Below are 12561 nucleotides of genomic sequence, written 5' to 3' on the forward strand. Positions count from 1 at the left end.
CACTAGTATCATCCTTTCTGTTATAGAATATTTGTTCGTCAGGACATGCAGAAGGTTGTCATTCAGCAAATTTTCAATCCTCTCCTGCCCCAGCCTCCATGGGTGCCGTGTCTGCCCTCCCCATCCTGCGGCACGTGCTTGACTTTGGGCTTAGCAGCCTGGATTGCTGCAGCCAGTGGAAAGGACACAGACGTGAGCGTTAGGTGTTTCCAATATTTTGGCTTACTCTCTTAGCTGCTGCCTTTCTTTTTCTGTCTTTCTTTTAATGAATTATTTATTTACTTTTATTTATTATTTTAAAATGTTCTATAGGGTGCGTGTGCTCACCAGAGAGAGACACAGAGGAGGCAGGGAGAGAGAGAGTGAGAAAGCAGGCTGCTGGATCTAGGACTCAAATTGCGGTCAGCCACGCGGAAGTCCAGCGCCTTAACCACGATGCCACCTGCTGGTCCCGGTTGCTGCCCTTTGCCATGGAAAGAAGATGCCATCGGTGCTGCTCATCTAAGGGAAACGAGACACCAGTGAAACAATACGAGACACAGCATGCATCTAGGAGGCAGGCCCACCTACGCCCCGCTCATATCGGCAGAGCCCACAGCTGTGATTGAGAAAGGTATTGCTGCAGGCCACAGGCCTTTCCAGGTTGTTTGTGAAGTATCCTTGATTCAGCAATACTGAATTAATACATACTTTCATAAAGGAGCAAGATAGTTATGGGAAGCACAGTATAAATACAAAACACTTATGCATTACATATACTGGATACAGAATAAGAATGGAGGAGGCTGGGGGCCAGCAGGTGGCATAGTGGTTAAGGCTCTGGACTCCCATGTGGTCAACCACAGTTCTAGTCCCAGGCCTCGTGGCTTAAAAATCATGTCGCATACATGTGCATGTCTGCCTCACCCAAGATTAGACCCGAGATTTTTCTGGGGGTTAGCTTATATTCAGTGGTCAATGTGTGGCCTGTAGGCTGTGGTTAAAACCCCTTTGCCTGTATTAGAGGTCACTTGAAGTCCCTTTCCAACTCAAGAGCTCCCTGCAAAATCAGCGTATCCCCCACAGTAGCTTCATTGCCTCTGCCTGATCCATTTCCCTTCATTTCCTTACATATATATTTTTTTAGGTTTTTGCTTGAGGGGATCTATGCTCATTGGAGAGAGAGAGACACAGTGAGAGGGAAAGTGAGAAATCACTCTCCAGAGGTGATGGCCACTCCACAATCCCTTCTCCTCCATCTTCTCCCTAGATCTTGGGCATGCATGCACACGCATGCACGCATGCGATTTTCAAGCCACCAGGTCCGGGACTGGAACCATGGTCAGCCATGTGGGAGCCCAGCAATGCCATCTTCTGGTCCCAATGTACATGGTGGTTTTGCAAATGCTCCCCAGTAAACCTGCATACAAATGTCTGTTTCAGAGTCTAATTTCAAGGAAGCCAATCTGAGATGGCTGCATCCCAGAGTCTGAGCTTTAGCCTCTGCGAGATAAAGCACATGCCACTCCCACCTCCGTTATGCAGCAGGGTGATGATGCCTACACTGCGAGGATTGAGAGCATTTCACATTCCTTCCCACTCTGGACAGTGGCTCTCTGACTTCTGCACACCCTTTCCTACTCCACCAGAGCTGTTTTCACTAAGATTATTGATTACTTTTTTTGAAAAAATGCATTTTAATTACAACTTACTGTTTCTGGGGCTGGTAGGTGGTGTGGTGTTTAAGGCACTGAACTCCCACATGGCTGACTGTGGTTCAAGTCCTGGACCTGGTGGCTTGCTTTCTCTCTCCGTCTCTCTGTCTTGCTATCTCTTTAACTCTGTCCCTCTCTGGTCAAATTAAAATAATGAGACAAGCAGTTAGCGTAATGACTATGTTGCTGGACTCCCATGTAGTCAACCGTGGTTCAAGTCTTGAACCCAGTGGCTTAAACTCATGCCGGGCACATTTGCGTGCGTGCCCTAGATCCTGAGAGGAGAAAGGAGAAGGGACTGCAGTGTGGCCATCCTCCCAGGGGGTGATTTCTCACTTTCTATCTCTCTGTCTCTCTCTGTCTTTCTGGTGAGCGCACACACCCTATAGCAAAGACCTCTAAAAAAATTAAAATAAATAAATAAATAAAGTTAAATAAAATAATTCTTTAAAAATTATTTTTTCATGAAAGAGCATATATGTATTCATACATGAGAGAGGGAGGGAGGATAGCACCCTCTACAGGGCTGTGACCGCCTTCCTCCAGTCCTCCAGCCTGCCAGGATGCTGGGTATACATACATATGCCTACATATCTTCAGGCCCACCAAGTTGCGGACTTCAACTCTGCAGTCCAGCCATGATTAATTGCACCACAATGGCTGGACTCATCAACACTTTTTTTTCTTTAATCAATTAGTTATCTAATTTTATTTATTATTTTTCTTCTTCAATTTGACTAGAGAGAGACAGAGTGAGAGAGAAGGAGAGAGAAAGAGAGGAAGAGTGAGAAAGCAAGCTCTCAGATCAGGGACCCGAACTATGGTTGGCCACGTGGGAGTCCAGCAACTTAACAGCTATGCCACCTGCAGGCCCCTCAACAATACTTTTTAAAACTCAATTGATTTTCCTTTCTTTCTTTCTTTCTTTTTTTTTGGAGAGGTTTGCTATAGGGCGCGTACGCTAATCAGAAAGACAGAGAGACCGAAAGCGAGAAATCACCCCCTGGGGGGATGGCTATGCCACAATCTCTTCTCCTCCATTCTTCTCTCAGGATTTTGGGCATGCACGCACACGCGCCTGGCATGAGTTTAAGGCTCTGGGTCCAGGACACGAACTGTGGCTGACTATGTGGGAGTCTAGTGACATAGCCATTACACCAACTGCTGGTCCCTTTCTTTCTTTCTTTCTTTCTTTCTTTCTTTCTTCCTTCCTTCCTTTCTTTTTTTTTTAAAACAGATCTTTGCTAGAGGGCATGTGTGCTTGCTGGGGGAGACAGAAACCGAGAGACAGAAAGCAAGAAATGACCCCTCAGGGTTATTGGTCCTACCAGAGTCCCTTCTCCTCCATTCTTCTCTTGGGATTTTGGGTACACATGACACATGCCTGGCATGAGTTTCAAGCCACTGAGTCTGAGAATCAAACTGCGATCAGCCACGTGGGAGCCCAGTGATGTAACCTCTGCTGGGTCCCCCAACTGATATTTGTACGCTATACTTTCTGCTGGATTAGATCCCACCATCGCTTGAGCTTTCTCCTCTCTCTCCTCTGTGAAGTTGGTCTTTTGATGATCGGTTTCCTCAGGATTCCAACTGCTCCTGTTTTATTCCTCTGCACCTAATATCCGTGACTCTGTACCCCATTGTCTCCCCCAAGCTTTGGGATTGTTCTACAAACCGATGAATATATATTGCCACTTGATGTCTCCCAAGTTCTTCAAATAGCATTTCTAGAAAGACAGTTTTCTGCAGCAAACCTGCTGGTTCCATAGTTTGCTTTCATTGGTGATACCATCTTTCCAGGCATCATTCAAATACAAAAAGGTATCGTTTTTGAGCAGCCCTTCATCCTCGTCTCCGCACTAAATCAACACCCCTGACTAATTTTACGCAGGCCCTCAAGACTTTTCCAGTATTTTCTTCATTCCTTTAATCAGTGTCCTCATGAGGCCCCCTTCATCTCTCCTCCGAATTATGGCCATAGGTTCCTAAGTGACCTTCTTGTTTCCAACCTTGTCTTTGCAAAGCCATTCTCCAAAGCACAGCCCAAGTGATTTGTCTAAAAGGAAAAGCCGATCTTGCCATTCTTCTGCTGAAAACTCCTCCGTAGCTCTCCACTGTCCACAAGCTAGGCCCTCTCTTACAACGATAAAACACCCTGGCCGATGTGGCAGTACTGTGAGTCCGGTGGCTGAGCTGTCGCTTTGACAGTCAGTTGTATGAGGCTCTTGACTCCATTGCTTATTAATTGTGGCCTTGGGCAAAAGCCTTAACCTCTCTAACAGAATGGGACTATATTAAAATTTCTATCTGTGGCCATTGCTCACCAAATATCCACATTCTTCCCTATGTTTGGCAGTTTTTCTTAAAGTCATTTAGAGCCACATGGCTAGGTCTGGCCCATCAACTGGGAGTGGATTGACGTGAGCCCTGTGACATTCCTCCTCTTTCTCCTGTCCTGCCATGACTGCATCGGAGGCCACAGGTTCAGGACCGCAGAGCTATAGGTGGGTTGCTTGTCTCTTCATTTGGACTTTATGAGACTTAAATTAACTCATTATTGGGGCCAGCAAATAGTGTGGTGGCAAAGGTGCTGGACCCCCACATGACTGACTGTGGTTCAGACCTGGCGGCTTGCTTTTTCATAGCCAACTGCTGTTCGAATCCCAGAGCTGGTGACTTGCTTTCTCACTTTCCTCTCTCTCTCTGTCTTTGGTGAGTGCACGTACCCTGTAGTAGCATTTAAAAAAAAATGAAACAAATATTAATAATAATAATAGTAATAATAACAATAATACATTACTATGTAATTCCCTTGCAATGTCAGGCTTTTTCTATTATAGCAGCATTGGTAATGTTGACAATAGACGATCCCATGAATTGTTAGAAGGATCAACTGAGATAATCTGATGGCACGAAGCACTGAGCTTGACATAACTCCTCTTCTCCTGCACTGTATTCCACGTGCTTGCACTGCTGAGTGCTTTGGACACCTCGCCATCTTAAGCCCTCATGCTGTTGCCTGGGCCTGCACTCTGTTGCGGCTCACATCCTCCAAAACCTGGCTAAGGTAGCACCTTTCCTGGTCTTGTCAGCCTTGCTTAGATGTTCCCGACTCTCACAGCGAAGTCTCTATTCCTCTCTCAGTAACTGTATTCAGTATTTACACACCTGCTCCTCTGGACAGATGGTGAGCACTTTGAGGGGAGGGTCTTTGATAAATGCTGTCCCCCTGCCAGGAATGTTCTCTTTACTTGTATCTGTCTGGAAGTCTCCTCCCAACTTATGCCTAGCTCACTTCCTCATCTGGAAAAGCCTCCTCTTCCCTCTGGCAGAGCTGCCCTCTCTCTTCTCTGGGCCAGTTATTTACTTTGTGTGTGGCTCTACTACACCATCCATCACCCCAATTTCAGTTTCTCCCTTTACTACTGGGTTACCCCTAGCTTGTGAGCTCCCCAAGGATACACAGTGCTTCACTGTGACACTAGAACCACCCAAAAATTGTCTGTTTCATAGCAGGTGATCAACAAATGTTTGCTGAATAAATTGATGGCCACTTTGGACTTTAGAAAATAAAGCATCCTTCTCTTCAAAATATGTAGGGTATAAGATTTATGTCATTGGGTTAGTCTGGTAGACCTTTCAGGAGAAAATAAAACAGGCCAGAGGCATAAACAACAGAAATGAATTTTCTTACAGTTCTGGAGGCTCAAAATCCAAGGTCAAGGTTTCAGCAGGGTTGGCTTCTTCCAAGGCCTTTCCCTTAGGCTTGCAGATAACTACCTCTTCACTGCACCCTCGATATGTGCCCTCCTCATATTTCTCTGTGTGTCAGGATTTCTTCTTTTTTTAAGGAAAGCAGAGAGGTTGGATTAGGGCCCACCATAATGGCACCATTTTAACTTATTTCTTTAAAGACCTTATTTCCAAATATGTTTACAGTCTGAGGCACCAGAGGTTAGGAGGTCAACACATGAATGTTGCGGGGATACAATGCAGCCCATTACTACCCTCATCTACAGACCACCCTGACTGACTCCCATAGACCAGAAGATCTTGTCCTTTTAGGAGAAAACGTCTTAAGATAATAACGAGGACAGGAGAAAGTGGCATTTGGTGGTGTGACATGATGGTAGCTGGCACTTACTCTGTTTATTTTGGTAATGTCCTCTACCAAGGTCTGCAAGGGCAGTATCTCTTTCAACCTCAACATCAAAGTTTAGGAAGATACAGGAACTTGTCTCAGACACACAGTTGATAAAAGGTAGGGCTACGATTTCAAGATTTGAACTTAGGAGCCAGCAGGTGGTGTGATAGTTAAGGCGCTGGACTCTCACATGGCTGACCATGGTTTGAGGCCTGGACCTAGTGGCTTGAAACTCATGCCAGGTGCAAAGTGCATGGCTGCCTGAAATCCTGAGAGAAGAATGGAGGAGAAGGGATTGCTTGTGACCATCCTCCTGAGGGGTGATTCTCTCTCTTCCTCTTCCTCTTTCTGTCTCTGTCTTTTTTCTGGTGAATGCACATGCCCTATGGCAAAAACCTATAAAAACAAGGAAAAAAAAAAGATTTGAGCCCATTATATTGTGTCCCCCCCCACTACTGTCTCAGTTAATTGTCACAAGTGCCCCATGAGAGTTTGTTTCCTGTTTTCTTTTTAACTGATAATGAACTAGCAAGTATTTATACATTGTTTCTGTAGGACAGGTACCCTCTGAAGTATTTTACCTTCTTTAACTCATTTAATCCTCATACTAATGCCATGGGTAGGTATTCCATTAAGTCCTTGTTAATGGGAAGTCCTCCTTAAGAGGTTAAGAGGTTAAGAGGTTAGAGGTCAACCTCAAAGAGGTAGTAGAGGAGGATTTGAAGAGGGGAGGTCTGACTGCAGAGTCCAGGCCCTCAGCGGCTACATCAAGTTGCCTCTTGGGAAGAAGGTAAGGTAATGCGGCAAAGGACATGCCCCTTAGAAGGATGAGAATGAGGGACCAGCAGGTGGTGTAATGGTTATGTCGCTGGACTCCCACGGTTCGAGTACTGACTGGCAGCCTAAAACTCATGCCAGGCACGTGTGCATGTGTGCCCAAGATCCCGAGAGGAGAATGGAGGGATTGTGTCATGGCCATGCTCCCTGGAGGATGCTGGAGGGTGTTTTTTTACTTTCTGTCTCTCTGGGGACCACATATGCCCTATAGCAAAAAAATAAAAAAAAGAAAGAAAGAAAGAGAAGGATGAGACTAGGAGTTGTACCGTTGTACTGACCTCTCCAACTGCAGACTTCATACACTCTTCCTTCTTCCCCACTGCCACATCCGCCTACATGTACCAGGCTTGTGTTTTCCTCCACCAAGCATATGGTCAGCCATGTTGGCGTCCAGCACCTTTATCACCATGCCACCTGCTGGCCCCCCTCATTAATACTTCAAATGCAAAACTCAACTACTATTTTTATTTTTACACTGTACTGTCTGCTGCATTAGATTCTACTATCACTTGAGTTTTGCTTGGTGATGTCAACAGTTTTCCTTGCCCTGATTTCAAGAAGAAAGACTGTAATGCTGAAGAAATAAGGCTTGGGGGGAAATACTCTGTGGGAATATTATTGGAATAAACTGTTTTTCTTTAGACTGATTAGCTGTGGGTTTAAGATTTCAAAACACAATTGTCTTTAAAAAATCAGACTGGTTAAATCTGGATGGAGGCGGGAGTCTTTAGCAGGCTGACAATTATGTGCAGATTGGCTTTTTTATATTTATAAAAATTGTCTGCCACTAGGCCTCTGGGAACATTTGCACATTTTAAAATATAAATTAGAAAAATATGTTGATGCAATCGTCCGCCCTAAGGAATTTTCCCCTAATCATGGCCTTAATGGAAAAATTCCCACCTGGCTCTCCCTCCCCAGGCAGAAGTTGGAGTGTACAGAAGAGTCTTTCCATCTGCAGAGAAGTTAGCATGAGATGTTGGTGTCAACACCAAGTCATTTCAGTCTAGAATTTTCCATAGACAGTGTCTCGATGTTCTTTTCACTTTCTGTTTGCCCCCCTACCAGGAACTTTTGTTCTTTTCTTTGTAGCATCTGTGGCTTTTCCATGATGTCCCCTTCTTGGAAGTCTTCAGTGGCACTTTGTGTCCACCCCTAAAGCTGTAGTTGGCCTTTAAGCCTTGAGGATCTGGAACCAACTGTGCCCCTGGCTTCCTGCCTTCTCTTCCTCTTCTTTATAAATCCTGGATACTGACGGATTTGCCTCCACTTTGTTCACTGACCTCTGGTGACTTCCTGCTGGGCTGGGATTTCCCGGCTCCCATTTCTGCTCATGTTGCCCTTCCAGGAGGACTTGATGGAGCATGTGATGGAGAACACAAGTGACCTGTTCCTCCCAAAGCCAGTGGCGCTTTATCTGTAAGATCCAGAGTCCTTGGGATGGAGTCCTCACTGTTACTGCATCCTTCTCAAATCCCAAGGATGTCAAAGGGTCTGGAGATAAAAGAATCAATGTGTCTAGAGTAGGCACTGAGTAAGTGGTGGTTACACTTTTTTTTAAACCAAAAAAAATTTTTTTTCTTCTGAAAGAATAGCTGACACTGAATGTTTCCATTTATTTTATATATTTTTTTAAGTTATTTTATTATTGGGGCCTGCAGTTGGCATGGTGGTTGAGGATGGTGGACTCCCACATGGCCAAGCATGGTTTGAGTCCCAGACCTGGTGGCTTGCTTTCTCACATTCTTCTCTCTCTCTCAAATTAAAAAAAAAAAAAAAAGATAAATAAAAATAATTATTTAAAAATTATTTTATTATTATTTTAAAGTATTTAATTTTATTTTTTATTATTATTAAGTTTTCTGTGGAGCATGTGTGCTCACTAGAGAGAGAAAAAAATGAAAAAGTAAGCCACCAGATCCAGGACTTGAACTATAGATGGCCATGTGGGAGTCCAGTGCCTCAACCACCATACCATCTTTTGGACCCTTATTGAACGTTTAAAAAATCTACATTGGTTGGCTTATATCAGTTGCTCAATAAACATTTGTTAAATGAAAGGCTGCATTATGGCAGAACTTGTTGAAAACTTGAAACATTTAAAACATTTTTATTAGAGCCAGCAATAAAAGCTGGACTTGAGGTGCTGGACTTCCACATGACCTGAATGTGGTTCGAGTCCTGAACCCAGGGGCTTGAAACTCGTGCCAGGTGTGTGTATGTGTGTGGTGCCCAAAATCCTGGGAGGAAATGGAGGAGAAGGGATTGTATCATGACGATTCCTCCAGGGTCTAATTTCTCACTTTCCCTCTCAATTTCTCTCTCTGTCTCCTATTTGGCAAGCACATGAGCTCTGTAGCAAAAACCTTATAATTTTGTTTTTATTGTGATAAAATATACATAAAAAATAGCCATCTTAACCATTTTTATGTGTACAATTCATGGCATTAGTCCATTTACAATGTTGTGCTACCAGCGCTACCATCCATCCTCAGAGCATTTTCATCTCGCAAAACTCAATCTTTACCTGTTAGGCAGTAACCCCTCGACCTTTGCTCCCCTCTGCTCTGATGGAACCTGTATTCTTTATTTTTCCCCCCAGAGGTTTTTGCTACCAGGGTGCGTGCGCTCACTAGACAGACAGAGAGAGACAGAGAGACAGAAAGTGAGAAATCACCTCCCAGGGAGGATGGCCATACCGCAATCCCTTCTCCTCCATTCTCCTCTCAGGATCTTGGGCACACATGCACATGCACCCGGCATGCGTTTTAAGCCACTGGGTCCGGGACGTGACCGCGGTTGACTGCGTGGGAGTCCAGTGACATAGCCATTACGCTAACTGCTGGTCTGTATTCTTTCTGTCTCCGACTTGGCCTACTCTAGGTACCTCATATACATGGAATCATACGTGATTTCTCCTTTCATGCCTGGTGTATTTTACTCAGCATAATGCTTTCAAGGTTCAGCCAGGTGGTATTAGAATAGAAAACATTCCATTTTAAGGCCCACTAATATTCCATTGTCTGTATATACCACATTAATCTGTCCATTTTTCTGTTGACAGACATTTCATTTGTTTCTATCTTTTAAAAATTATTAATTAAATTTTATTTATGGTTATTACTTTTAATTTACTACATGGCACATGCACTCACCAGAGAGAGGAAAAGGGAGAGAGAAAGTGAGAAAACAAGCCACAAGGTCCAGGTCTCAAACCTTGGTCAGCCATGTGGGAGTCCAGCAGCTTAACCACCACCATACCACCTGCTAGACCCCATTTTTGTCTTTGCTGTGGATAAGGCTGCTATGACATTGGTGTATAAACACTTGTTTGGGTTTCTACTTTCAATTCTTTGGTTATATAACCTGGAAGTGTAGTTGTTGGGTCCTATGATAATTCTGTTTAGTTTTTTGAGGAACCTACATACTCTTTTCCATAGTGGCTGCATCATTTACATTTCTACTAGCAATGCACAAAGATCCAATTTCTCCATTACTTTTTTTTTTTTTTTTGACAGTAGCCATCTTAATGGGGGTATGGGTTGGTATCTCATTGTGGTTTTGACTTACATTTCACTAAGGATTAGTGATGTTCAGCATCTTTTCATGTGTTGATTGACCATTTGTCTATCTTCTTTGAAGAAATGTCTACTTAAGTCCCTTGCCCATTAAAAATTGTTGTGTGGACTGGCCCCATAGCCTGAGTTAAGGGAGCCATAGACCATATAGCTGACCATAGTTCAAATCTTGGTCCTGGAGGGTTAAAAACGCACGGGGTGTTCAAAGTCCTAACTAAATGGAGAAATGGGGGAGAAGAGATTGTGGCATGACTGCATCCCAGTGCTGGGTGGGCGTGCTCCTCCTCAACACTCCCCCCCCTGCAAGCACAAACACCCCATAGGGAGAAGAGATTGTGGCATGACTGCATCCCATTGCAGGGTGGGCGTGCTCCTCCTCAACACTTCCCCCCCCCTGCAAGCACAAACACCCAGTAGAAATTTAAAAAAAATTGTTGACAATTGGATTTTGTCTGATAGCATCTCTGGAATCTACCTTGTTGAGCAGGAAGAACAATGGCTGGATTTGAATTAAGCCCACCTCTCCTTTTTTTTTTTTTTTAAAACACAGCAGCTGGAGTGATCCTGTTAAAGGCAGTCAGAACAAGGCATTTTCCCTGCTCAGCTCCCTCCACTGAGGCTCAGCGTACTCGGAGGAAGAGCTAAAGTTCTTGCAGTGGCCTTCAGAGCCCTGCGTGATTCACAGCCCCCTCCGGACTCTGACCGTATGTCCTACTCCTCTTCTCTTCACCGGCTCTGCCCCGTCCACTCCAGACATGTCTGCCCACGGGCCTTTGCACTTGCTTTCTCCTGTCTGGGGCGCTTGCTCTCAAGACACCCGTGTGGCTCTCTGCCTCAGCACCTCACATACAGCCCTCAAGGAATCCTTTCTGGACGAATCTCTTTAAACATCACAGGACTCCCCACTCTGACTCCCCCTTACATTCTTTATTTTACTCTAAAGTGCCAATTCCCTTTTAAGTGTTCTCTAAAGTGTACTTATTCATATTGTGTATTTCATCCTGTTGCTTCCTCCCCCAAGAGTCGGAGCTCCATGAAGGCTTTGTTCCTAGTCTGGGCCCAGGGCGCCCTTCATAAACATACACTGACTGACCGAAAGCAATCCCATGACACACCAGTGTCCTCTAGTTCTCTAAGAGTGCTTGTCTTGCCGATGGCCACTTCGGCTTCGTAGGCTCCCAGCCACATGGACTGCTGAGCACTCTCTGTAGTGGGTAACACTAAGTATTTCCATGCCTAGAAAGTTCAAAACAGAAAAAGTTATAAATTCAGGAATATCATAAAGTGGAATAAAATTAATACTTTATTTTCTCATTCATTCACTCCCTTGAACAAATATTCACTGAGAGCCCCTTATGTTCCCGGCACAGTGCTAGAAGCTGTCTTTATGAAACGGCCACAGATAAGAAAGTTGTAAAGAAATACCCAGTCCAGTAGGGATAAAAGGAAAGGGTGTGAGAGAATAGAGGGGTGGTGTGGAAGAGGCTCAGCTCTATATAGAATGGTTAGGATAGCCAAGGAAGGGAAACTGGGGCAAAAACTTGTAAAAGTATGAGCACAATTATAGATAGAAATTTTTTTTTTTCAATGCAGAGGGGGCACCAAGTACAAAGGTCTCAACACAGGACAGAGCTTGATGTGTCGGCAAACATCCTCTCGTTTGATGATACAACCGTTTTGATAGCTGGGCACCATCTTCAGGTACAGAGGGAAGGACAGCAGTACAGGGAGAGCAGCGGCTCAGTCTGCCGTTTGTAAAACAAGACTAGATCGGTGCTCTTTGTTCTGAATTTGTTAGAGGGCGTGTGTGCTTGTCAGAGAGAGGGAAAGTGAGAAACCACCTGCAGGGGGGTGACCATGCTGCAATCACTTCTCCTCCATTGTCCTCTAGGGATCTGGGGTGTGCACTCCTGTCCGGGGTGTTTTTCAAGCCAGCAGGTCTGGGACTCAAACCATATGGTTAGCCACATGGGATCCAGCTGCGATAACCATCACACCACCTGGCAGGCCCTAGATCTGTGCTTTTATTAAGTATGGTCTAAGGGGGCCAGTGGGTGGTGTGGTGGTTAAGGCGCTGGACTCGCACATTGCTGACCGTGGTTCAAGCCCCAGATGTGATGGCTTGAAAATCACACTGGGAGCATGTGCGTGCCCAAAATTCAAGGAGAATAGAAAAAAAGGGATTATGGCATGGCTATTCCCTCTGGGAGGTGATTTCTCCCTTTCCCCTTCTCTGTCTCCATTTCCCTCTAGCAAGAGCACATGCTCTGTGGCAAAACTCTAAAAAAAAGGTATTTCAGGAAGAGCG

This window comes from Tupaia chinensis, unplaced genomic scaffold, assembly GCF_000334495.1.
Source record: "Tupaia chinensis unplaced genomic scaffold, TupChi_1.0 Scaffold000028_1, whole genome shotgun sequence".
NCBI lineage: Eukaryota > Metazoa > Chordata > Mammalia > Scandentia > Tupaiidae > Tupaia > Tupaia belangeri.